Raw genomic sequence first — 26639 nt, forward strand, 5'->3', positions numbered from 1 at the left:
AGCAGAATAGTGCCAGAACGCTCCTGTGCGGTGACCCAGCTCCTCACCAGGTCAGGACACAGCAAAGCTCACTTCAGAGCACTGCTCCCCACCCACGTTCACAGCTTCTGGTGGGGGAGAGGCTCAGCAAAAAAATGTATTCTACCTAGCATTTGCTTAGGATTTGAAGCGCACAAAATTACTAGTTGATAAATACAACAACAACTGGAAAACATTAAGAAAAGTTAGCCAAAAGGATAAGATGGGCTCTCTTCTTCCCAGGGTTTTGTACCCTATTCACAATTAATCCCTTTTAATCAGCAGGAGGTTGGACCAGAGACCTCCTAAGCTCCCTTCTAGCCTCAGCTATCCTGACTCCAAGTTTCCTTTGATTTTGGCCTATTTTGTATCAAAAGTTGCTGTGGCTTACGCAAATCATCTCCAAAGAATATATACATATATATATATATAGATTAGTTCAAATTATCACATGAATTGAGGACTTTATAACTTAAATTGTAACTGAAATTTAGGATGGTTTGAATGGATGGAAATACATTCTTTTTTTTTCTTTTTTTTTTCCATATATTTTCTTGGGAAGAAAAATTTAATGTCATTAAATTGGCACAGCTTTTTACATATAAGGAATTCCTTACAGAAAACTTTGACTCGCCAAAAATCCCCTGGGAGGATGTGGTGCTGTGTTCACGTTATGCAGCATCTCCCCTTCTTGGGGCTGCCGTGAGGAGCAGTGGGTTACCCAGGGTAGCTTCCTCTTATTTCCAGAGGCAGGAGATCACGGAAATTTTTCACACGGTTTGCTCTCAAGGTCTGAATTGGCCTTTTGAGATGCAAACTCCTGGTTTCTAGTCCTGCTGAAAAGCTTTTTTTTTTTTTCTTGCCTTTTTATTTCCTCCCTGATTTTTCCTCTCCAGTCTTGCTTTCTCTCTCTCCTCCCTATCCTCTCTCCCATTTCACTTTTTTCCTTTACTTTCCCCTCTTGGCTCTTAGCTTCTCCTAACAATCCATTGCTAACTACTTCCAGGGTATTTGGCTGGTAATTTGCAAGGAACTGCTTGTAGGCCTGTGCAATTGGTCTGCTAATTGGGTGTTGAAGAATCCCTTCTGGGGAGCAACTTGTTGGAGCTGAACTGCTTGTTAGATACAAATCCTGATTCTGATAAATTAATTAATTACTTTCAAATTTGTGTCACTCCTTTTATCCCATGATTTTTTTTCCCATTATTTTTTTTCCTCAAATGCAATAGACTTGCAGTGATAGACTGCACCTCGAGTGTGTTACGGGGACTTTTAACACCAACAGTCCTAGCAAGTTGCAGAACTACCCCAGCTAAGGTCAAATATTTATTTTGTTTGATTATTAGCAGAAGAAGCAAGGTTCAAGCAATTGTTCGGTGGTAAACTAAGAGATATTTTGAAAGAACTTATCATGTTGTTTTTTTTACATAACTGCATATTTTAGGATCCTGTATTGTTTTTAATCATTACAGCTATAGGTCATTTTTAAACCACATCTTTGTTGCACTGTATTCTCTGTTTTACCAGTTTGTTATTGATCGTTTTCCTTGTTAGGTGTATTTTACTATTAGTTACTGCTCCTTAGTGGAAGCAGAGTAACAGTGTGTTCATATCATTTAATGCTGGTAGGAAATTCAAATCAGTGTTTTTGCATCAGATGAGGAGGAAATGGCAGCTACAAGGAAATACCTGCTTCGTTGAAGGAAGTCCAGTCCCTCCTTTCCTACATCTCTGAATATAACACAAGCCTCTCATATCAATAATTTTTTTAATGGGGGGTTGGAAAAGATCTGGCAATTTAAATAGCAATGCCCTCATATCAATAGTTTGATAAGAATTGGGTGAAAAAAGTATGAAAAGGTGCTGGAGAGCCCTAACTTGGAGCAGCTTTGAGGCAAAACAGGGCAGCCTTGAATGCTGGGCCCTCGGTGTGCTGAGAAGCCCAGGCCTGCACACACGGACCTGTTCTTGTGAAGCGCTCTGAGGAGGTGTCAGCAAGGGAGGCTGTGGCCACCTGCGGCCAGACCAGCAGGTTTCTTGCACGTAGCCCATCAAATATTGGTTCAACGTCCTGTGGCTGTGAGGAAAAGCATGCACCATTCCCAACAGACAATATCTAAAGACAATAGAACTGACAATAGCTAAAGGAGAGTGTTGATGAGGGCATTGTTTCCACAAAATTCAGAGGACTGTTTTGCAATGCATCAGGCTGCTTAGGGTTTCTGGTTTGCTGGGAAACTGCATGACCTATCTCCTTAAAGTACATTCAGATAAATTCTCCATAGGCTTGCCCATCCCCCAGCATTTTTCCTTCCCAAAACACTAAGGGAACATATGAGAAAATGTTCTGACGACAGAAGTCCCAGAGATGTCTCTGCCCTTCGGTGGGGACTGACAGGTCCAGCTCTGGGTCCGCGCCACGGCACTCGTTTGTGGGGTTTCTTCTTCAGCCTCGGTGACCTGGAGACATTAATGCTTGGCTTCGTAGAGTTCTTTCTCCTGCTTGGATTTCAGACCTGTACTCGCAAGAAGTGGAGATGTACAAGGGGCAGAAGCATCCAGGATATTGTTTATCTGTGAGTGAAGTGCAGTCCAACATGGAAAGGTCAAGAGCCCGTACTTACATGTGAATATAGGAAACCTTTGTGCTGAAGTTAAATTTTTGCTTTTTATTTTTTAAGATTTCATTTTATAGAATATAGGGCTGCAAATTTGCCCCAGATGGGATGTTTGTAAAGTTTAGCTTAAGCCCGGGTGACAATTACTGCCACAGAATTGCACACTGCCCAAGGGACCCTGAACTCCATATGGGTCCAACACCTCTGGGCTGCCACGACAAAGTGTGATTTGCAATGCAATGCAACAGAAAGCATTAAAAAGCTCCTGTAATTTCAGCTATTGTGAAAATCTTCCTCTGTACTTCTTACAGGTTTTAACATCGGATCTTGCACTTAATTTTACAATATCATAACAATACATACTTTCCAGATGAAGCCACAGTTGCTTGTTTTGGGCTGCTTCAAACCGGTAACACACCACAGTAATACAATGGGAGCATTTTGTGCAGTCCAAGGAGGCAGGGATGAGGCTGGAAAATCCTTGCTGTTGATCTGATATGACCGGAGAAAGGTTGTCATTTAGCTAGGAGTTGCTGGGAACAGCATTGATGGAACTGGTTCTTCTGAAAGAGAAATTAGTTGGATTTTTGTTTTTTATTTGGCTTGCCCAGTAACTGCTTAAACATAAATTAAAACTGGCACTGCCAGTGGGAACGATCTACCCTTGTGCTTCCCTAGAGCAGCTACCTCAGTGAAAACCTTGGCAATTTTCATGTCCCAACATCCTCCCCTTCCTCCTTCTTTACCCCAGCTGTTATTGCTGAGCCTGGTGGCATGGAGCATCCCTTTGGCCAGCCTGGGCCAGCTCCTGGCTGTGTCCCCTCCCAGCTCCCTGTGCACCCCCAGGTACCTCGCTGGCAGGGCAGCACCAGGAGCTGAACAGTCCTTGGCTCTGTGTGAGCGCTGCTCTGCAACAACTAAACCATCCCTGTGTTATCAGTGCTATTTTCATCAGAAATCCAAAACACAGCATCATACGAGCCTCTGCAAAGAAAATTATCCCAGCCAAAACCATGACATCCAGAAAGTGTTTATGTGCAAAGACAAGCTGTTGGAATCAGCGAAGTAATACAGAGAAGGCAGACAGAGAAGTGCAGAGCTTTCTACGTCCCAGAGCACCCTAAGACCACAAAGAGAGATTTTTCCGATATTACTCAGCAGTGTCATTTCAAAGCCATGGAGTAATGGAAACAGGTACTTGTGCCATTTCAAACATGCAGGATAGTGGAATTAGAGAATTGCATAACCAGGCAATTTAACTGAATGGGCAGTGCCTGTATGTGATGCACATCATGCCGGAGTGTATGGAGTAGCATCAAGTATCACTGTGTAATTCTGCAATCCAGAACCATGTCTTGCATTGGCTTTTGGTGTTCTTTTTTAGGAAGAAAAGTTAATTCCAGACATCGCCTCCCTGTTATGAAAATCAGTGTTAGTGCCTACTAAAGGGTGACAACAGAAGTTTGATCCATTTTTACAGTCTGAATATAGCTACAATTGCTCAGAGAGGAACATCCTACTTCTCTAGCCTGTCACTTACAAAACAAAAGCTATTAAAAATAAGGTTATGACAAGAGAAAAATACAAAATTTCTAATAAGATGCAGGTATTATTTATATTACTACAAATAAAAGTGATTTTTTTAGTAACCTGAGCTTTACCTTCTTATTTATTAATCTGATTTTAGTATCTGAGTACTTTAGTGTAAATAAAACCATTAGATAGGGATTAATGCAATCACATTTAATCATCAGTAAAAGTGAGGTATATGCTAGTGTTGTCCTCGTACACTGTATGAACAGCGCTTATTGTGTCTAACTTCTGTTCTTTAGTCTTCTTTAAAAAAAAATCCTGTTCAGACCTCTCTGCGGTGCTACCTTGGGATAGTGCTGCCCTAACAACTCATCACATTGCTGTCATATAGCTGGCAGAGACAAACTACTCAGAGAGTGGGTGCTGACTGGATGCCCAGGTAAGTATTGCCATGCCCACCTTGTTAGCAGTTCTGGCTCTATGCAACATTTATTCTTCTGTATATTCAGAGCAAAGGAAAATGCAATTTCCCACTCCTGCCTCTCCTGTAATGTGCCCGTGTGTTTCTGAAAAGCCACCAAAGGGACCTTCCTCTCATACCCAGCACCTGGCTGTGCTGGTGCAGCTGCAGTTCAGTAGATACGCAGCATGGGTGCCTTGTCAACAACCCTGATTTTTGTTCCATTTCCTAGGCCTCATGGATCCTGCTTGACTTGCTGCCCTGTTTCTGTAACAAGAGAGTTCTGCCTGCATAGCCCAGTCCGCTCACACCAGCTCATGGTCTGAAAGAGGGTAGATTTTGGTGAGATATTAGGAAGAAATTCTTCACTATGAGGGTGGTGAGGCCCTGGCACAGGCTGCCCAGAGAAGCTGTGGATGCCCCATCCCTGGAGGTGTTCAAGGCCAGGCTGGGTGGGGCTTTGGGCAACCTGGTCTGGTGGGAGGTGTCCCTGCCCATGGCAGGGGGTTGGAATTGGGTGGGCTTTAAGGTAGGTCCCTTCCAACCCAAACCATTCTGTGATTCTATGGGAACCCTGGCCATAGCATGTTGCATAGCTAGAAGTGGCTATTAATAGTTTATCCACATTGGCCTGTCTTCCAAACTTGGACTATTCACCTGTAAAATTTTATTTTTTTTTCCTTCCAAGATAATTTACCTGCAAATCCAAGTGAGGCCACTCTCTTTCTTCCGTGATCTCTGCTGCAGCTTTTCTGATTTTCCCTAGTGCAGGTTACCACCAGCTGCCACCCTATGCTAGCATTATTTCTCTGTGAGGAAAGCTTAAGAACTTGCTGTAGAATGAACATTCACCTTATAGCAGCATGTGGCTCTTTTGCCAAGATGTGTGCAGTTGTAGGACCTTCTTCAGGTGGTCATATCAAAGGCTCAGAAACCTGTATTGTCATAATTAAAGGGCACAAGCGATCACTACTGGATGTAAGACCCTACAAGAAGGGCTAGATGTGACCATAATCATGATTTTTGGGGGCATAAAAAGAAGTGATAATTTGGAAGCTACCTAATTAAGGCATTGCTGAGAGACTTCCAGAACAATACATAATCACCTTCTTTACAAGTTTAATAGTTTTAATAGTATAACATGAAAGCACAAAGACCAGAACCGTAAGCTCAGTTACCATGGGTAGCCTGGTTAGTTTATCATTAAGATCATAGTGCTCTCTTACTTTTGCAACATGCACCAAGCTAATTTTCAAGTGTAGGAGTGGGACCTGCATTACTCTGGTTGCATTTCATAAATCTTCCTATGTGGGTGCATTTCCTCAAGAAGTTTCTTTAAGGAAAGGAAGACTTTGTGTTTTCCAGCCCTTTTTTTAGTATATGGTCCTTTGCATGATCACGGAATCACAGAATGGTTGAGGTTGGAAGAGGCCTCTGAAGATCATTTAGTCCAACCCCCTGCCAAGCAGGATCACCTAGAGCACATTCTCCAAGCTCACGTAGCCATATGCTTATATAAAGTACACTTTATATTTCTTCTTTTTCCTTTTTAATTTTTTAAATCTTCCTCTGAATTGTCCAATCACCCTTTATCATACAACCCTGCTTCCACTCTCTTCTGATGACCCTTTTCTTTATTGTTAATGTTTCTTATCTGCTTAGGGGATCATCTTTAGTTTCAAAGCCACACACGGGAATTAATCGCTGCCCAGAGGTTTTAGAGGTCTCCCACTCCAGCCTCTGCTAGCAAACTGAATTTGTGGTGGTTACTGATATTTTTTTCACTCAATAGATGGGATCCAGATGCAGACCTCTGGCCATCTGGACCCCACATAACCTTGGCTGATGTCTCCAGAGCCTTTTTTGATCCTTCCCCAGCATCACGCTGCTGTTCCCCAGGAGCAGCTCAGGAGCCCATTGGCAGCAACATCTCTGGTTCAGATTCCTCCTACAAAATGCCATGTGCTGCTAGTGGTGAACAGCCAGAGTCCTTTCCTAATCCTCTCTGTTGACAGTGATGTTTGGCTGCTCCAGTTTAATCTTGTGATATGTTCCAAGATTAAGCTGCTCCTTTTTTTATGGCTGACTCAGTACTTACCTGTTGACTCAGTGGCTGCTGAGCTCATTGGTGACCAACTCGAAGTTATTGGCACGAGGCCATTATATACCACGGGGGGGTTATATTTGAAGCTGCAGAGTGGTAGAAGCAGGACCCTGGTAGCGAGTGTGGCCTCAGTAATTGGGAATGTTATTCCAAACCCTCATCACTTCACTTATATCTTCTCTTGCTCCATCAGGCTCTGGTAAAACCCCTCTTGGTCATCACTTCTGGGCTTTCATCTGCCCTTCCACATGTTTTATGACCACGCTCTGTCTCACGGTCCTGCTTCAGCTGTGCGTAATGACCGTGTTGCGTCCCCATGCCACTTTCATTTCCTTATCCTCCTTTTGGAGGACAACTCAACAGGCAGGAGTCCAGAGTCCTGCTTTCTGCTCCTTGATTCATACTGCTGGCACGTGAGTGTGAGAAATGCCCTCCCAGATCACGCTAGTAGTCCTTTACTGCCAGGAGCCTGCACCATTTAAGGGAGAAGATGTGAACTCACCTGCTTCTTGCAATTCACCCCACGATGCCTCCACACTTGTCAGATGGGGGATGTCAGCCATACATCCCTGCCTGTGTCCTTCATGGATCCTTCCTCCCTATCTGGATTTGAACCTCTTGCTCCAGAGTTGGTCTTGTCCCTGTTTGAACCCACCAGTGCTCCACCTCAGCTTCCTGCGGCGTTGAACTTCTGGAATTTCACTGGCCTGCGTGAAATGTTTTAAATTGTCACTTTCAGTGCCTGCCCCCTCATTTTAATATTGTTTGATTAAAGAAGAACAGCTCTGCATTCCCTATTTTTTGCTAAACCTGATGGTGCCCCTCTTCAGCCCTCTCCCCTCCCAGCAGAAGTCACGGCCTTTTGGGCTCCCAGGGCTGACCTCCCACACCCTGCTTGTGTTGGCCACCTTTGGACTCCACGTGTGGTGGGCATGCCAGGCTCCACTCCACAGCTGAGCAGTGCTCTGTCTTTTGCCACATGCACTGCTGCAACTCGTCTGAGCCCCAGCTCCTTCCAGATCTCATTTTCTGTTCTTTTCCCTCCAGCCACGAGACATATTTTACTGATTTTCTGTTCTGCAGACACAGCTCTTCCAAACACGATCCTTTCTCGGGTAGTCTTTATTCTTTTTGCTACTTGAACTATTATTTACACTTTGTTTTTTACTTTTTTATTATTATTATTTTGGTTTTGTGTGTGGTTTATCCTGTAGTATCCACCAGAGAAAACCGGTTTTATCATATCCATGTCACCTGCTCCTCTTTTTCCTTCCTTTTTTGGTAGAATTATGAAGTGTTTAATATATGCTTCTCTTTTTGTAGATCTTTTCCTCAGTCTGGGCACGGGACCAGCTACAGTTGCACAAACTTAGCAGGATCCTCCATCCTTGGTCAAAATCCCCTGTTCACATGCCCAGGAAAACCACAGTAGCTGGGTGGAGAAATTATCATCTCCACAACTAAATTGCAAGCTGACTCAATTAAGACAGATTTATTGGAGAGGATTTTATGACAGTACGTTTTCACCTTTGGCAGCAAGCTCACAGGAAGCCCAGCAGATAGTGCAGGGCTGCACAACAGCCCGGAGCGTGGCCGTGACATCAGAAGGCTACGTGTGGTCATCCTCAGGTGTGTGCCAGCATCTCCCTTCCCTGGCCAGGAATGGGCAATGGTCCTGGGCCACTCTCGTTGCTTCTGCCATTTATTCTTACTCATCATGCTTTCTCCTAGCTATTTTTTTAATCTGTAGCTTTATACAGTTCCTGCTTTTCTACACCATTTTCTTATATGTTTTTTTCCCCAAATCCATGACTGTTTAGGGGTCCCTTAGAGTTTCCTCTTCCTTTCAGCTGCCCCCTCACTGCTCAGCTGCACCTTTGCTTTTCCATTCTCTCTGCCCAGGTGGAGGCAGGTGGACACCTGGGGCCTCTGCAGTTCCCAGGGGCTCTGGGCTGGGGACAGAGGCTGATCCAAGCCTGGTACCTTGGCAGAGGTTGTTTTCTCAAGCCACAGTCTCAGCCCTAAGCCTGGCAAGTTAGAAAAGCCTGACAGGGGGGCGAACCCACATCACACTAAGACAGCGGTAAACCAAACAGGCTTATCACCTGTTGCACATAGCTCCTCATCTCCTCCTTCTGATGCCCGTAATTTTGGCTGTTCTTCCATTTCCCACTAATTTATAACTGCTCATGTGGTCATGAATGTTGCTCCTACACTTTTGGACTCACTGCTTATAAAATAAGTTAAGGAATATTATTGCAGCTTTTACAAGATTGTACCAAGTTTATCTTAGGTCAAAACAAAAGCATTAAGAGAGTTTGATTCGCAGCTTACAATTAAGAAAGAAAAAAATCTTCCTAAGAGTAAGTTAAGCAACCAAACAAGCTGCTTAGAGCAGTTGCAAAGGTCTTTGAGGTCTTTTAGGGAAGATTAGATACACATCTTTTAGAGATGATGAAGATATAGTTAGCACAAATCAGAAACCCTTCATCCCTATAAACATACAAATTAAAAACAATTAAAATATACAACATTGCCTAATGCTTAATATAAGCATACACCCAATGCTCATGCAGCTGGCAATTAGTTCATCTAACAAAGAGACAAGAGGAAGACCAAGAAAAAGGTGGGGTGACACCTGATCACAATAAGTAAGGGCTGGATCACAGTAAGTGTTCGCTCGAAGAAGGTGGTTTCCAAAGAGCAACTTTGAGAGCACTTTGGATGGTTCTAAGAAGAAAGGCTCACTGTAAACCAGAAGACAAATATTCGAGGAAACAATCCAAGATAGAGTGGGCTTCACAGAAAGGTGTAAGCAAACGTGGTAAATCTACACAAGCCATAGAATAAAATTGTTACAGAAAAGGTATGAATAAGTCAAGGCTGCTGAGACATCACCATTGCACAAAGTAATATAGAAATCACCAAGAGTGGATACTCATACCTGTTAGAAAGGGGAAGGCATGAAGGAAATGGGAAATAAGGTCAACATACACGAATGTAGGCCAATGACAGTAGTCATAAGGGAACAGAGATGGTGGAGGTGAAGGGGGTGTGAAAGGAGGCTTAGGTGAAGGACCAGACTGTACCATCCATCGCGATGTGAACATTGGTGAGTTGAATTAATTGGGAAGCCAGTCGGGTGGGATCAGTGTTAACACTGAGGCAGCGACAGAATTGGGAACAGAAAAGCAAAGCAGCTCTAGAGGGAGGTGCTGGTCTCTGCTCCCTGGGAACCGATGACAGGACGTGCATGTATGGCACAAAGCTGCACCATGGAGGGTCACACTAGACATGAGGGGAAATTTCTGTACTGTGAGGGTGGTCAGACACTGGTATAGGCTTCTGAGTGAGGTTGTTGATGCCCCATGCCCATCAATGTTCAAGAAGCATTTGGATAATGCCTTTAATAATATGCTTTAACTTTTGGTTAGCCCTGAAGTGGTCAGGCAGTTGAACTTGATGATCTTTGTAGATCCCTTCCAACTGAACTGTTCTAATCCAGGTACAAAAGGGCTGTTGTGTGCCATGTGGGAAGGCAGTGAAGCAGACCTCCCTGGTTTATCAGCCTATAGCTGGCTCTAGGGGCAGGTAACTGGTATGAAAGCTGCATCTGGTATCCAGTGCATCTGGTATCCAGCTCTTCATCGTGCACAGTCCAGCCCCACATCAACAGTGTGATGGAGCTGTTTGCCTCTCCTCTCAGTGGGGCCCACACCACAGTATCCATCTGCTCTTGGCTCTTAGAGGTCTATGGCACATGAACGGCAGCTCTAGGATGTATGAAATAAATGGGGAGGTTGAGGGTTTTGCTATTTCTGGCGTGATTGACAGGAGAATCAAATAGAGCAGGGCACGGCTGTACAACTAACAGGAAAAGCCACTGAAACATCAGAAAAGATCTCTGAAAGCAGATGGAGTGAGGGTGATCTCAAGACTTCTTTAGAGACACAATGGGAGTTGGTACTGAAAGCCCTGGTGAAAGTAGCTGTCAGTGGGTTCACATCAGTTCAAAGTGACCGAGGACAAGCCGGTCACCTCTAACAGCTGGGGTGAGAGCTGGAGGACAACATGGGCTGGTTGTGCTCATTCCTTGCTGGAGGCGTTTGCTCCAGGATGCTGCACCTTGCAGGGCAAGCAGTAAATCATACAGGCGCTCAAGTGACAACGTTGTCATAAAAAAATATGCAGAGGTGATTGCAGCTCTCTAGGAATTGGCAAAACCCAATTAGGCCACTGATTGAAGTCAAGTACTAAGGACAGCCAAGGAATTGTGAAGCTCCCATGATTTTCACCATTTTTCTGAACAAAGATTTTGCATTTGGGGGCTGTGAGAGGTATTCCATGGAAGATCTGAATGCTCAGCAATGAGCATTGATTGCTGCAGGTAACTCAGCGTAGGTAGCCATTGTGTTCGAATTAGTGACAACACTTTCCATCACCCTGCAAACATCAGTTTTGCCATCTTGGTTTTACAGCTGTCTCATCAACTAGGTCTTCATCTAAGGAAGAGGGAAAAACATTGCTGTGCAGCAGCAGGAGTTTGCAGAGAGCAGGTAAATGCCCTGCAGGCAGGAGCTGCTGCATGGGTGATGACAAATGGAGACGTGGCTCAGCCACAGGTGTTGAATGAGTCCCAGTACTGAAACCATTCTTTGGAACCTTTATGTGGTGTCAAAGTGCAAATGTGTCTGAATCTGTGCACAGCAGGTCCATGGGCATTATTCCATGGACTGAGGATGGCTGCAGCATACAGAAGGCTGGGCACATAAGATTTGTAAGTTTGGGAAAAAAAAAGCTGCAGATTAAAAGAATTGGTGGTAAGACAAATAAAGAGAGTAGGTTGTGAGATAAAGGTACATAATGGGCTACAGCCAAAAAAATTATAGAGGTGATATGTAAAGAATGTCCTGAACTAATCACTTCCTTTGTGTAAGTATTTGGGCTTTGCAAATGGTTATCACTTAGTAACCTACGTTGCATTTTTTTTTTTTTTACAAACTCGAACTGCTTCCTGGGGATATTATCTCTGTCTGGCTCAGCAAAATTAAAGCAGTATCTCATTTAACATTGCCTATAAGTAGATGAAAATAGTTGGCACCAGATGTGTTATGAATGACGCTTACAAAATTAAAGTGCTTTAGATGACAGAAAGTGGGGCATACTTGGTGTTCAACACTTTCTTATAGAGTAGCAATCCTTGTTTAGCTTCACGGATCTTATCAAGTGCTTGTTCAAGCCAAGTTACAGCTCCTGCCAAGAATACTTAGTGCCGTGTTTCTGGCAATGACGTGTGCACCAGGCAGGGACCTGGAGGACCTCTGGCCACAGGCTCCGCGCCATCGTGTCCCACCAGCAGCACGCTGTGGAGGGACCGTGGATCCGAGGATGGAGGGAGACATCATGGTGATGTTGTGTGAGGAGTTGCGAAGATCTCTATGGAAAAGGAGTCTCCAGCCTCTCCCCGTGCTCCACGCCTTGTACGTTTTGGAGATGTTCCCTAGTAGCCAGTCAAAACATTCCTTGTTGCAGAAGGACAACTTATTTCTTCACATCTATGTCTCAGCAGATAATATAAAATGGTCACCTCCTTATGAAAGTTTTATGTGATAGAGGGCTGTTACCATCTTTGTTCCCAGTATTCATCTCTAAATGAGGCAAGTTCCCCTAATTTATCCTTATGATTCCATGAGTTTCTTCTGACTCCTGTGCTCTCTGAATGCTCCTTGCTTTGTCAAGCCATATCCTGACCAGGATCCCCCCACTCCCATTAATTCATTCAGTGAAGATCTCAGTGTTCATTAAAGTGCATCAAGTCATCGCTCACTCCTGCATTAGAGGAGTGACGACAACATTTGTCCTCTCCCAGTTCTTCCCAGGTGGATTTCCTTGGTGACCATGATGACCCGGGCTGGACATGGGGGTGTCCCCAGCCAGACCCCCACCCAGACTGCCTGCACCTTTTGCCCTCGCTCGTGGCTGCCATTTCCAGCCCTGCCTAGATGAGCAGAGAGGGAATGGGTGGAGGGCAGGGAGTGGATGATGAGTGGCTTGATCCTCCTCCTCCTCCCTGAAATCTCCTGCCCAGCTCTTGTGGCCGGCACGGAGGGAAGCCTGGGCTGGGCTCTGAGTCACCCCCGCTCCTGCCTCCTCCTCAGCCACACGCTTTGCAGGAAAAATCCCTTCCCTCTCTGCTCATGGACACCTCCAGTGCACAAACACAGCCTCGCTTGGAGCAACCACCTCTCCCAGTTCTTCTGGCTGATGAGCCTGGAGATCCTCCATGGTGCCCCTCTGCGAGGGATTTGTTGCAGCATTAAACACAGGCCAAGAGTCTGGAGAAACACAGCAACCATTTCATGACATTGTACTGGCTGGTGGAGAGCTGAGATAGCACAGGTCTGCTGTGTGGGCACCTGCAAACCTGCAGAAAGCTGCTTTATTTATCCTGCCTTGATTAAATAACAAGGAAAGCTTAAACACGCCGTGCCATTTTACTGACAGCTGCCTTAATGCTAGAGGTAGAGGTGAACAGAGGCATTAAGCGTTGGATAATTGTTAAGTGTTAAAAGCGACATGTCTGTGGCCATAGCACTCCTCTGGGAGTTCCCTTTAATGCCTGAGCCTCCTAAAGCACCACCTAAAAAACCTCTGGTGCACGCAACCCAGCACCACCCTGGAACTGGCACTCAGGGTCTTCATAAAATCAGGATTCTGACATGGGGATCACACAAGTTCTTACTGTAAAGTACACTTCTTATTAGCTATTTATATTAAAGCACTTGGTACTTTAAGATGAGTTTTTCCTTCTTTTTTTTCCACAATCTGCAGGACTGTGGGAAGCAGTTTTTGGTTTGACATCCACTGGTTGTCTGTGTTGTGTGCAAAGGTTTTCACCTACCCCAGGTAACCAGCAAGGCTGGGTTTTCACAAAGGGAATCCATCACCAGCCAACATTTGCAAAATCCTGCAAACTGCCCCCTCATGTTCTAAAACAGGAGGCAAATCTCCCGTTCACAGGCTCCTGAGCTGGAGGAGAGACCCCGCTTGGCCTCCAGGAGAGCGAGGAGGCTTTTCTCGCCCTGCCCTCGGCTCTAGCAAGAAGTGTCCCCTCTCACCCGCACACCAGCGAGTCATGAAGCCATTCTGGTGCTGCCCAGGCCAGTCTGGGGCCATTACTCATCCTCTCGTCCTGATCAGACGTGTTCGACCGCTTTCTGCAACCCCCCCGAAGGGCTGACGGGTGCCTGCCGCCGCACGCTGCCGTGAGCCCGTGCCGTGATCGGCTTTGAAGGCAAGGAAAAGCAGAGGCAACCTCGAGTTGGGTGCCCAAGGAGCCCCAGCACCACTGCTCCCCCCTGGTGAAAAACCCCACTAACGGCTGGTAGGGCCAACCCTCTCCTCCCATTAAGCAGGCTGGGGCCTCACCATCAGGGTGGAGGTTGACCAGAAGTTTGTGTGTTGGGGAAGGTGTTGGTGGGCTCAGCACCCTCCTGCATCCTCAGCCCCATCTCAAACCATCTCTCCTCACTTTTTTTTAGCCACCACGAGGGATTTCGGTTTGGTCTAACCCCCTGTGCAGCCAGCAAGCAGGTTCCTATCTTGACTTAACCTACAGGTAGAACGACTCTGGTCACACAGCCGGCATAGTTCAGGGGTTTATGTCCACGCCCCTGTGGTGTGCGCAGTCCAGTATCCCTCAGGTTGTCTCTTTCATCATCGGTTATGCTTCAAGCCTCTGTAATCAGATACGGTTATCAGAGCAACAGGGAGAAATATTTACCAACATGAAATTCAGAGAAGTAAAAACAGAGAAGAAAGAAAGATGGAATGAGAAAAGAACTGGAAAGTCAGCTTTATCTGAAATGTGCATTGGTCTTTGTCAGAAAATGATTTAGTTGTGCTTTTAGACACGGGTAGTTCTATACACGAAGATTTATCTTATGCAACATATTCTTTGCCTTGTGGTCTGCTTGTAATTTGGTTGATAAGGTACTTGTTTCTTTCCTCTGACACGTGTTTATCTTGAGGAAGACACCAAGAGCCTGGGATGCTGGAAGTTCAGATCTGGACAATATTTATACATTTTTATTGTTTTCCAGTAAACATCCACTAATTCCTTCCCAGAGTTTCCTCTTATTGGATGTTGTTTTGGCTCTGATCCACAGCAGGTGGCTGAGATCTCGGTACAGATCGCTGAGCAGAGGTTTTACCACACACTGAGGTTCCCCTGTGTGCAGGTGACCAACCCCAAATACCATTCACCTACAGAAGTCAAAGAACACCCTTTCCTCAGGACCCTTTAGCCCTTGTATGAGAAAACAAGACCTTGGCAACTCCTGCAGCCATGACTTTTGGCAGAACATGTCAGTGGCCTTGTGCCCTTCTACCAAACTCTTTGGGGACAGCTGTCCTGTGCTGATGACTGCTTGATGTTATGGCACTCTGGTTACCTTCTCCCTGCTTAAGTGTTCCTCAGCTCTAAAATGGAAATTTTTGTTTCCCTAGGGTGAACTTGGATGGTTAATTGCCATGGGCTTCTCTGAGCCCTGGAAATGGAAAGTTTCACCAAAACCCAGTGCTGTTACTTCTGGCACTGTCCACAGATCTGTGGGATTCAAATGGGATTTCTGGTCTCATTTCTCTGCAAAAGTTGCTCATCTGGCTCTTCTGGACACACCCTGCCTTGTGACTGTCATCTCAGCACTTAATGAAGGGTTTAATGGGCATCTTCTCCTCCTCCCTGCTCAGTGAGGTCGCAATTCTAGCCTGGACCCTTCAGGGAGAGAGAGCAAGGATGGGTCTCACCAGGGAAGCAAGGATGGATCTCATCAGGGATCTCCTTCACAACACTAAAATGTATTCCTGAAATCATGCCTTGTGAAGATCTGATGTGGCATGGGTTATACATACAGCTTTGTGGATGCAGAAAGTGTTAAAAAGTACCTACTTATTGTGTTGCAAAGGGCATGCATTGCAAACTTGGGAAAGTATGTTAGGCAGCATGAATTCTGCCCTTAAGCAATATGTAATATGTGAATTACTTCTTAAAATTAGTATCCCGTGCTTGTTAGGATTTGGTTTTTTTTTTCATTAAGTCTCTTTGCTACCTCATCAAGACCAGTCTGTGCACTTCTGCCACTCTTTCAAATACTGCACACTTTCTACTGGGCCTGCAGGGATTTGGGTCCCCAGGTTTTATCCTGGGAAATTGCGATCTGCAGGACCTGAGCTTTTGATGAACACTGCACGTGCTCTGGAGCAGCTTGAAAGCAGGTAAGTACATGCTCAGCAGCACCAGCAGCCCCCAGCTAGCTAGTGCCATCCTGAAAGCCTTTCCCTGGCTTTGCAAAGAGGGAAGAGGTTGACTCAAGGTGAGACTTGAGTAGCTCATATAATGTTTTCCTTCTTAAGACACCAGCCACATGCCAGAGGGCCCCCTGAATGAAAAGCCCTGGGGAACACTTGTTCTCTGGGGTTAGGATAGGACATTGGGTGGGAAAGCAAGTGGACGTCTGATTTCCCAGGAGGGTTTGGAAGACCTTGTACACGTTCATTACACGGTCAATGGGTAAGAGGAGATAGGTGTCATGACAAAACCATGCAGGCATGAAAAATGCAAGGGTCTGATTCCCTTTCCTCCATCAGCATTATTCTATGCTGATGAGATGGACTTGAAGGCACAGAAAGGGCCTGAGAGCCCTCACTAATGGGGAAGTTCTGATGATTCGGAGTTTGGGCTATATATGGATTGTATTCACTTCAGAAAGGTGGTTTTCACAGCAAACATTTACAAAAGTTAGAAGAAAATAAAAATAAAATAGGCTCCTTTAGGAGCCAGCAGAAATGGGAAGGGAGGTCTTGGTCACTGCTTAGAAGAGCGAGACTCCAGGTAGCAAACCAGCAAGATGAGAAAACATTTTCTACCCCTACTCAGCTGGTGGCATGGTCCGCAGACCACACAGGCTTTGGAGACCTCAATTTTGGTCCAGAGAATAAAACCCTCTGGACATCCTTGCAACTCTCCTTCCTGCTTACATTTGGGATGGGGGTTTAATGAGACAGACTCATCTCTCATAAAGGCAGGGGAAGAGAGTTATTTACCTCTGGCTTATTCTCTGCTTTTGTTAATTTATCATATAATTTTGTTTTACAAGTAGGCAGTGACTTTTATTTTCTTGTTGGTGTGGTTATTTTACGGTTGAAGAAAGGGCAGAGATGTATATGAAGTACCAGAAAAGGAAGGAGTCCCTGATGCTGGGGGTCCTGGTGAAGGACAACATACTGGAATAGAGAGAACTCCTCTGCTCTCATAAAACACAGGATGCTTCAATTAAAAAAAAAAGACTCAGGTTTCCCCTTGAAATTCAGAATTTACTAGAATCTCTTGAACCAAGAAAAATGCATCCATGGGAAAGGAGTGCCATTAATAACAGGTCTGCACTCACATTGGGTGGTAGAAGAAAAAGAAGCAGCAATTTCCCCCAAGGGAAGTGGGATTCTGAAAGTTAAACAGAAACATTATAATTGCAAAGAGTTAAAAGGCTTCCTAGCCACCCTGGCTTCCCTTTCATATCCTGAACATGCTGGGGTAATGCATTAGCCCTGTGGCACAGTGGAAACAGCCCATCAAAGGGCTTGCTTTCTGTGGTTCCATCTTCTGCAGGGAAACTGAGGAAACACGAGAACAGGGAGGTGGGTAAGCGTGGACAGATCCTGCCCACAGAAACTCCCCGTGGGGATTATTCACATTTTCTTTCTGTGCAGGAGACCACTGGTTTCTCAAGATCTGAATCCACCTGCCCTAGTTGAAAACAACTGCTCTTATGGGATTTGCTTTGTTAAATTTAAGGCAACACATACAAAAAGGAACCAGTTTGAGCGAGGTGTGGGTCAGCCTTTACACACTGGCCAAACTTCCCTTTCTATTTGGACCCTTCCATCAAACTTGCATTTTAGACCTTTCTGCAATGTGAATTTTGGTTTGGCACCAAACATAAACAATTATCCTGCTCTAATGTCACCTATGTTCTCCTACCACTCCTCCTACCAATGTGCCATGCAATCTATGCAGGCATCGATCCCAAGTTAAAAGACAGCATCAAAATCTGAGTCACTTCCAAACATTATTAAGTGCCCATTTTGGCTAAGCTGATGATGGTTGCCAATCCCATTTCATACCTGTCCTTCCCTTTTTTCTAGTCTTTCTCTCCTCCTGGCAGAGGACTGTATACATGACCAAAACACAGTCTAATGTCTTTGGGTCTGCCTTTCACTTGGCTTTCATATGGATTTTGCAGGATTTTTCATATGGCTTTTGCTATGTTAATGATTTGACTTGATGATCTTAGAGGTGTTTTCCAACTTAAATGATTCTATGGTTCTATTTTACATCATATCTTATGTCAGGGATGATCTTTTAGCTACATTCAGTCAATCATCTTCCCTCTTGCCCATCTCACCAACCGTGGCTGAGATGAGTGTCTGACAATCTTGTATGGAGAAGCTGAACTCTGTAGTTCACCTGTAGTAAAAAAAAAAGAGTTCAGCTCTGTAGGAAAAAAAAAAAAAAAAAAAAAAAGTCAGCTCCTTGCTGTTTTCACAGGGTGGAGAAAAATCTACAACCAAAGCAAATCTGGTTTCATGGCTACCAGGCAAATTTTTCCTCCTCCACAGCCATGGGAGATCCTGAAAGTGTTGGATGAAAAAGATTTGCTGCATGGGATGGGGGAAGGCAGAGCAGGAAGTAGTTTGCAAAGGGTCACTGTGGTGGCTTTACTCAGCTGGGCAGCTAAGCTCCACCACAACTGCTCTCTCATTCCCCCTTCTCAAAGGGAAAGGGGGAGAAAATATGACGGAAAGGGTTCAAGGGTTGAGATAAGCACAGGAAGGTCACTCAATAATTATTATCGTGGGCAGAATAGGCTCAGCGTAGGGAGATAAGAGAAATTTATTACCTATTACTAACAAGCTAGAGCAGTGAGAAACTAAAAACACCTTCCCCTCATCCACCCTTTTCTACCTTCTTCCCCGGGAGCAGTGAAGGGGAATGGGGGCTACAGTCAGTCCTTGGTGCTTCGTCTCTGCTGCTCCCTCACGGTCACTCTCTGCCCCTGCTCCCCGTGGGGTCCCTCCCACGGGATGCCGTCCTTCCTGAACTGAGCCTGCGGGGGCTGCCCACAGGCTGCAGCTCTTCAAGAACTGCTCCCACACGGCTCCGTACCACGGGGTCCATCCCCCAGGAGCAAACTGCTCCAGCACGGGTCCCCCACGGGTGGGCGGCAGCTCCCCCCAGACCCCCTGTTCCTGCGTGGGCTCCTCTCCACGGGCTGCAGCTCCGGCCCGGGGTCTGCTCCTGCGGGGGCTCTCCATGGGCCGCAGCCTCCTCCAGGCCACATCCACCTGCTCCACCGGGGGCTCCTCCACGGGCTGCAGCGTGGAGATCTGCTCCATGTGGCACCCGTGGGCTGCAGGGGGACAGCCTGCTCCACCAGGGGCCTCTCCACGGGCCGCAGGGGAACTTGTGCTGCGTGCCTGGAGCACCTCCTGCCCTCCTTCTGGTTCTCACTCCTCACTCTCCTGTAGTCCTACAGGCAACACTCCCAGCTGCTGTTGTACAGCAGTTCTTTTTCTCTTTCTTATATATGCTCTCCCAGAGGGGCAAACAACGTTGCTTATTGGCTTGGCTCTGGCCAGCAGCAGGTCACTTTGGAGCTGGCTGAAACTGTCCCTTATCTAACATGGGGGAACTGCTGGGCTCTGCTCACAGAAGCCACCCCTGCAGCCCCCCAGCTACCAAAACCTTGCCACATAAACCCAATACATGAGGTTATGTATGCAGTGACGCAGGAAGACCTCATGCTGTGAGGACACCTGGGAGGCTGGAGGTTTGCAGCCACAGGAGTTGTTGGCCAGGGCCTGTTATCTCCAACCATACAAACTGCTGATTGGTAGAGTCCCACAGAGGTTAGCTGGCGCATACCGCAGAGGGGATGGGGTCCCATAGGCATGATGGGCAGGACTAAACATGCAGAAGCCCATCCATCACTGGGCTGGATAGGATAAGTGGGAAGAGTCCTTCCTTAGGAGCCAAACTGGTTGCTGCATGAAAAGGAAGGAGGTTTCCCTGTGACCTAAACACATCTAGCATGGATTCAATGGGGGCCTTTAAGTGCCAGAAGACAAGAAGTCTTCCCATAGCCTGAGTCAGCTCTGTAATCCCCACACTGCAGATTACCACACAGACATGCACATAAAGCAGCAGAAAAAAAAAATGGAGATTGCATCCCTCAGGAGCCACAGGTGCTCCACAGGCCTTTCTGCTGCTTTAGAAAATAACATCATTATGCCAGACCGCGAAAAGCAGAGGGTGTGACTGCCCTGCATTGCCCAACCCCTGCCCACTCAGCTTGGCAGGGCTGGTGGAGAAGAGAGGCAAGGAGAAGGCTGAACACTGGGGCAGGGGGAGCGTGTCTGCATGTTAGCCCAAGGTTCACTAGGAGCAGCTGCGGCCCAGGGTGGTTTTTGATGGTGTGGGCTGACCCAGGTAGAAAGGGAGTCCATCCCTTTCTGCTAAGCAGGAATTAGATAAGAGGCACTCACTGGCCACTGAAAACCAATAGTGCTGGTTGAATGAAAAATCCTCTATAGTATTAACAGGCCCAACAGAAATGCCAGAAAGATGCTAATAGTCACTGGCTGATTGTGGCACCCTCTCCAAGGCCCACATGCAGTAGGGGATGGAAGACATCCCACAGGATTTCTGTGGTGATCTCCTGCAGGGTGGGGGATATGTTTCTTACCTCTTCGGGTAGGACCTCATACAGCTCATGAAGTGTACCTGACCAAGTCAAAGCCAGGCTATGATTTTAACCAGGACAACTCTGTTGAGACTGGCTTGACTACCCTGGGCCATCCCACTTGGGGATCCTTGTTGCTGAAGGAGAGATTACCTCTGCGGCTTTGATTCACGCAGACTGAGGATCATTGCGGAGGGATGAAAGCCGGGAAGTCCCCTTCCTTCTTTCTCTTCCTGCAGAGCCTGGCAGCCCAGTTTAGTCATTCATCAGCTGAGAGGTAGAGGGGAGGTCTGTCAAAACCTTCAATTAGTCACTGCATCTGCACACCTTAGGTCTTTTTAAAGTTAGGCAAGTGTCGGAGCTGGGGACAATAGCGCTTGAGCTGGAAGATGATGCTGGCTTTCTGCTCAGCCCATACCTGTGTTTCAGAGTTCAGGTTACTCAACTTGCATAAGGAGTGTTTTCTTAGAGTGTTTTGCTTTTGAGATGCATCTGTGAGCACACGTTGGGAATGGCTCCTCTTCAAATCCAGTGGCTGATATTGCAAAATCTTGCACTTGACATAAAATTTTTGCAAATCATGCCTTTGAAGTCATGATCTGTTTGGAATAACTCAAGGAAATCCATTATTATTTTGCCAGTGCTTTTGAGCTGTTTAGGCAATCAAAATGCTTGCAAGAACAGGCCTTTACCAAGAGTGTAAAAGGTGTCAAGTGTAGTGACAAGTCCCAAGTCACAAGCAGCAGGATGTGTGGGAGGAAAGAGGACGTGGGAGGATGAGAGTCATAAGAACCCCAGAACCTCCGTCACTCAGACCTCATCGTGGTTCAAGGTGACAGATCAGCCTGGTCCAGCTGTGCAGGGAGAGCTGGGCAGCTCCAGAAGAGCCCGCTCCTTCTGAATCTTGGAAGTCTGGGAACAGGCAATAAATTAATGGGTAAAGATCACTTTAAGTCATGAAGAAAAATGTGAATTACTGGTGGAGTTTCAGCTCTGCACCAGCAGGGAGCCTTGTTTTTACTCCTTGGCCAAAGATATTAAGGAACATTTGGCATTTGAGGACAGTGGCAACCTTCTGCATTTCTATCACATGGGGTTGGGACAGATGCCATTACTTGTTTAGAGTTTCTTTATGCAAACATATACATAGGTGAATACCTGCTTATGCAAATAATTCCTTTGAATGATTTTGTGGATGTATAAAAATATCCTTGTCAGACCCTCACATCCCCAGGGACAGCAGAAAAAACACACAGCTGAAGCTCTGAAGATTGACATCAGCTGTTAGGAACCTCAGTAGTGATATTTCTTATATATGATCATTTACAAAGTGAAAACGACAATGTAATAGATGGCATTTGAAGTTATTTTCTTATATTACTATCCATTTAGTGAATATGCAGCTGCAGTTACCAACTGATGGGGCAAAGTCAAAGGCCCATAAATATACTTACATAATAATTCTTTTTGCCAAAACAAAGCATTGTCTTTCATGGCTGAAACATACGTAGAAGTAAAAAACATACAGGAAAACAGTGAGACTGTGTTACTGTACAGTTTGTCTAAGTAGCCATAGAAGCAGCCATGGAAGAAGAGAGAAAAATTCTTGGGAGCTTAGTCACTCAGGAACCTTGTGGCTAATTCATTATGGCTTTCTTCGTACTTCATAAGTTCCTGCACTTCATAAGGACCCAGCACTGGGTCACTAAGGCTAAATTCTGCAGGCCTGTATCAACTCACACTTAAGGTTTAATACACGGAGCCTCTGTCCTTCAGGATACTTTGCACAGCTGCATAAAACAGTTGTAAACATTGAATAGCAAATAATGATAGAGCAGGAAAAAAGGCAAATCTTCAGAGAGAGACCATTTTTTTGCAGTACACCTGGATGCTGTGAAACAGAAGCAGCTGAACTAGAGGTGTATACATACATATTTACTCTTCCTGACTGAGCCAGTAAGGAAGATGGACAGTTTGTGTATTTATATGGCTGTATTCTTTCCCAAATTCATGTCTCTTGCTGATTGTCAAATAGGAGCAGACACAAGTGGCTAAACTCCTTTGGCCATCTTCTGCTATCTACATCCAGCATGTGGCTTCTTGGCTTTTGCGATCTCATGCGCATGTATGTGTAAGGAATGTGAGATTGAGCTAAATTATTTTTCTGTGACCTACACAGAAACCTGACCTACCCCCAGAAATGTTGCCTCTAAGAGACCTCCCCAGAGAGGCCCCTCTCGTCCCTTGGACGCTGGTCCTATTTCAGGTCAGGTATAACAATACTTTCCAAATCAGGGGTATTCCACCACCCTGATCAGTCAGAGAAGACAATTACCAGCATGATTTAACTGGAAAATTTTCAACTCTTGAATATATTGTGGTGACATTTGCAGGTGGTATTGTTCATATGCATTGGGGGAAATGGGGCTTTTTGTTAATACGCATATCTAAGGTATGTGTAGGATTTGGCCTTTTTAAGTAGCTGTACTGATGTTAACTAAGGGTTGTCATGTTAGTAGCTGTCCTGTGTTCATTAAGATTTTCTACCATGGACAAGGAAAGATGAAAAGATGCTGTGGTGGAAAGGGAAGTTGTGGAAACTGCTGCTGCTAAGGCGATCCACAGCCCTGGAGACATGGGATGAAGCCACCTACCCACCCAGCGATCCTGACTCCCATCAGGACAATGCAGAGAAATGTCTTGTCCTTCACTATAGTTCTGTAATTTGAAATGGAGAGGAAGGAAAACTACATGATAAAGAGAGAGGAGGAGAGAAAAGTCTTTGGATTTACTGATGGAGGGAAAAAAGACCTCAACAACCTACCAGTATATAAGCAGTACTACCTTGCAGTAGCACCATGATGAACATCTCACAACACATTGTGCGGGGAAGCAACACCCCATGCCCCAGTCCATGCTGAAGGTGCTCTGCCTGCATGTTTTGGAAGATGGCACAAACTTTTTGGGTAACAGGGTGACCTCTCTGAGCTACATACAACCCATGGGAAAGGGAAAAACCACATCAGAGAATGACAGAATCACAGAATATCCTGAGTTGGAGGGGACCCACAAGGATCATCAAGTCCAACTCCTGGACCATCCAAAAATCAGAGCAGATGTCTGAGAGTGTTGTCCAAGCACTCCTTGAACTCTGTCAGGCTCAGTGCTATGACCACTGCCCTGGGGAGCCTGTCCCAGTGCCTGACCACCCTCTGGGTGCAGAACCTTTCCCTAACACCCAGCCTGACCCTCCCCTGTCCCAGTTCCATGCCGTTCCCTCGGGTCCTGTCACTGTCCCCAGAGAGCAGAGCTCAGCGCCTGCCCCTCCGCTCCCTTCGTGAGGGAGCTGCAGGCCACCATGAGGCCTCCCCTCAGCCTGCTCTGCTCTGGGCCGAACAAACCAAGGTACCTCAGACGCTCCTCATACATCTTCCCCTCTGGACCCTTCACTATCTTTGTAGCCCTATGAATGTCACCATGCAGCAGGTAACAACTCTTCCTTGGATGCAAGTCCTTTGAAATGGTTACATCTGAACTTTTTTTGTTTTTCAGTTTGAGTTAAAACCACTTGCATAAATAATCTCGTAGAAGTGTTGTTTGTTGCTGTTGCAGTTGTTGTTTTTTCTCTCTCTCCCCTTCTCTTTGTTTAAGCGTATTAACAACAGAGTAATTACATCAATATAGTGATACCAGTGAAAGCCTATAACACTGCTTTGAAATTACTTGCACAGGTTAACTTCATTTGTAATTTCTGAAGAAAGTGTGCAGTGCTTCCTATCAGTGTTTTCCCAAACTGCAGATGTCTTTGAAGGGCAGGGTGGAGCTGAAAAAGGGAACAATTTTAGGCTGTCATTAACATTTTGGAGGACAAAATACCTCACACCAAATAAATGCAAAAGGCCGTAAATACTTTCTTTATGTTACTATCTATGCAGCTGTTGTTCTTGCCACAGGGGTGCTTTGCAAATACAGGTGGAAAAGCTGGCTGTACATTAAAGGGTAGTTGTCCCGTTTCTGTCTTTCTTAATCTGTGTGCCACATTTTAAAAGCCTTGAGCATCCATATTTTAAAAGTATCAGCTCAGTGATGTGATGACTTTTTAATGGAGCCACTATCAGAAAGATGTCTTACCAAATTCAAAGATGTCAAGAAGAGTCTAACATCTACTAATTTTAAAAGTCTAACTTTAGATCTAATTTTAATGTTATTTTAATTACCATAGTGGAGAATGAAATTAAGTGTCTGTGGACCAATCCTATTCTCATAACATTTTTGAGAGGTTTGGCAGCAGCTTTTATGAGAACAGGGCTGGGTGTCATACCTATGTATACTTGTAATGGGAGAGGGATTGCCAGTATCTGTATCTTCTGGAAAGTCAGACAACCTTTGTAAATCATGCATGCTGTCTGAAGCTCATAATAGGAGGACCTGTAAAGATGAATTCAAAGGGGGTCACTTATACAGGGGAGAGAATGGGTGACAGAGCAGCAGGGATATGACCAGGTTGCATTAACAGGAATATACAGAAGTTGTGCATCCTGCCCTGCCTACCGTGCTGAGGTCTTCCCTAGAGAGTTGTTATTGAGTGTATGAACCTGCAAGAAAAAGAGACAAACTGAAGTGAATTTGTAGCTGAAGGAAACAAAGAGATGAACGTTTCTGGTGAAAATAACACTTGTGTGGCTGTTTTTCAAAAAGCCGAAACCCAGCTCTCCCAAGCCGTCATCCAAGGTTCTTGGGTATTCAACATCAATGTAATCTGGTATCTAACAACCAGAGGCAGAACAAAAATGTACTAGGAATACAATGGCTTTGGCATCCATGCAAAGCAATGCAGAGACAGGCTAATTCACTGCAAGTGAAATTGAAGAGCATTAGCCACACAGTGTAGCCTTCCTCCTGAAGGCTGGAGGGAAGCTTTAGAAGAACGGGCTGGAGAGATATTCTGGTAGTTTTACCCTGCTGGGCAGCTGAACCTCCACCATTGCTGCTCTCTCACTCACCCTCCTCAAAGAAAAAAAGGGGAGAAAATATGATGGAAGGGATTCAAGGATTGAGATAAGGACAGGGAGATCATTCAACAGTTATCGTGACAGGCAGAACAGACTCACCATATGGAGATTAATAAAATTTATTACCTATCAGACTAGAGCAGTGAGAACTGAAAGCAAACCAAAACCACCTACCTCCTCCCCCCAAGCAGCACAGGGGAATGGGGAATGGGGGCTGATTAGATTAGAGAAATTTATTACCTATTACTAACAAGCTAGAGCAGTGAGAAACTAAAAACAAAAAACACCTTCTCCACATCCACCCTCTTCCACCTCCTCCCCCTGAGCACCCCAGGGGAACGGGGAATGGGGGCTGCAGTCAGTCCCTGACGCTTCGTCTCTACCGCTCCCTCACGGTCCCTCCCTGCCCCTGCTCCCCGTGGGGTCCCTCCCACGGGATGCCGTCCTTCCCGAACTGAGCCTGGGGGGCTGCCCACAGGCTGCAGCTCTTCAGGAACTGCTCCCACACGGCTCCGTACCACGGGGTCCATCCCCCAGGAGCAAACTGCTCCAGCACGGGTCCCCCACGGGTGGGCGGCAGCTCCCCCCAGACCCCCTGCTCCTGCGTGGGCTCCTCTCCACGGGCTGCAGCTCCGGCCCAGGGCCTGCTCCTGCGGGGGCTCTCCATGGGCCGCAGCCTCCTCCAGGCCACATCCACCTGCTCCACCGGGGGCTCCTCCACGGGCTGCAGCGTGGAGATCTGCTCCATGTGGCACCCGTGGGCTGCAGGGGGACAGCCTGCTCCACCAGGGGCCTCTCCACAGGCCGCAGGGGAACTTGTGCTGCGTGCCTGGAGCACCTCCTGCCCTCCTGCTGCACTCACCCTGGGGGCTGCAGGGCTGCTTCTCTCTCAGCTCTCACCCCTCTCTCCCAGCTGCTGTAGCACAGCAGGTTTTCCCTTTCTTCAGTCTTTCTCCCAGAAACCCAACCAGTGTCACTCATGGCTCGGCTCTGGCTAGTGGTGGGTCCCTTTGGAGCTGGCTCTGATCTGACATTTGCTCACAGAGGCCACCCCTGCTACCAATCCCTTGTCACTTAAACCCAGTGCAGGTATCT

General features: G+C 46.1%; 1 protein-coding gene across 1 annotated transcript in view; it reads right to left on the bottom strand.

Moving 5' to 3' along the window:
- Positions 1-26639, bottom strand: part of IFT88 (intraflagellar transport 88) — a 213515-nt gene that overhangs the window by 115613 nt on the left and 71263 nt on the right. The gene's annotated exons all lie outside the window — the stretch shown is intronic.

Source organism: Cygnus atratus, chromosome 1 (genome assembly GCF_013377495.2).
Source record: "Cygnus atratus isolate AKBS03 ecotype Queensland, Australia chromosome 1, CAtr_DNAZoo_HiC_assembly, whole genome shotgun sequence".
Taxonomy (NCBI): Eukaryota; Metazoa; Chordata; class Aves; order Anseriformes; family Anatidae; genus Cygnus; species Cygnus atratus.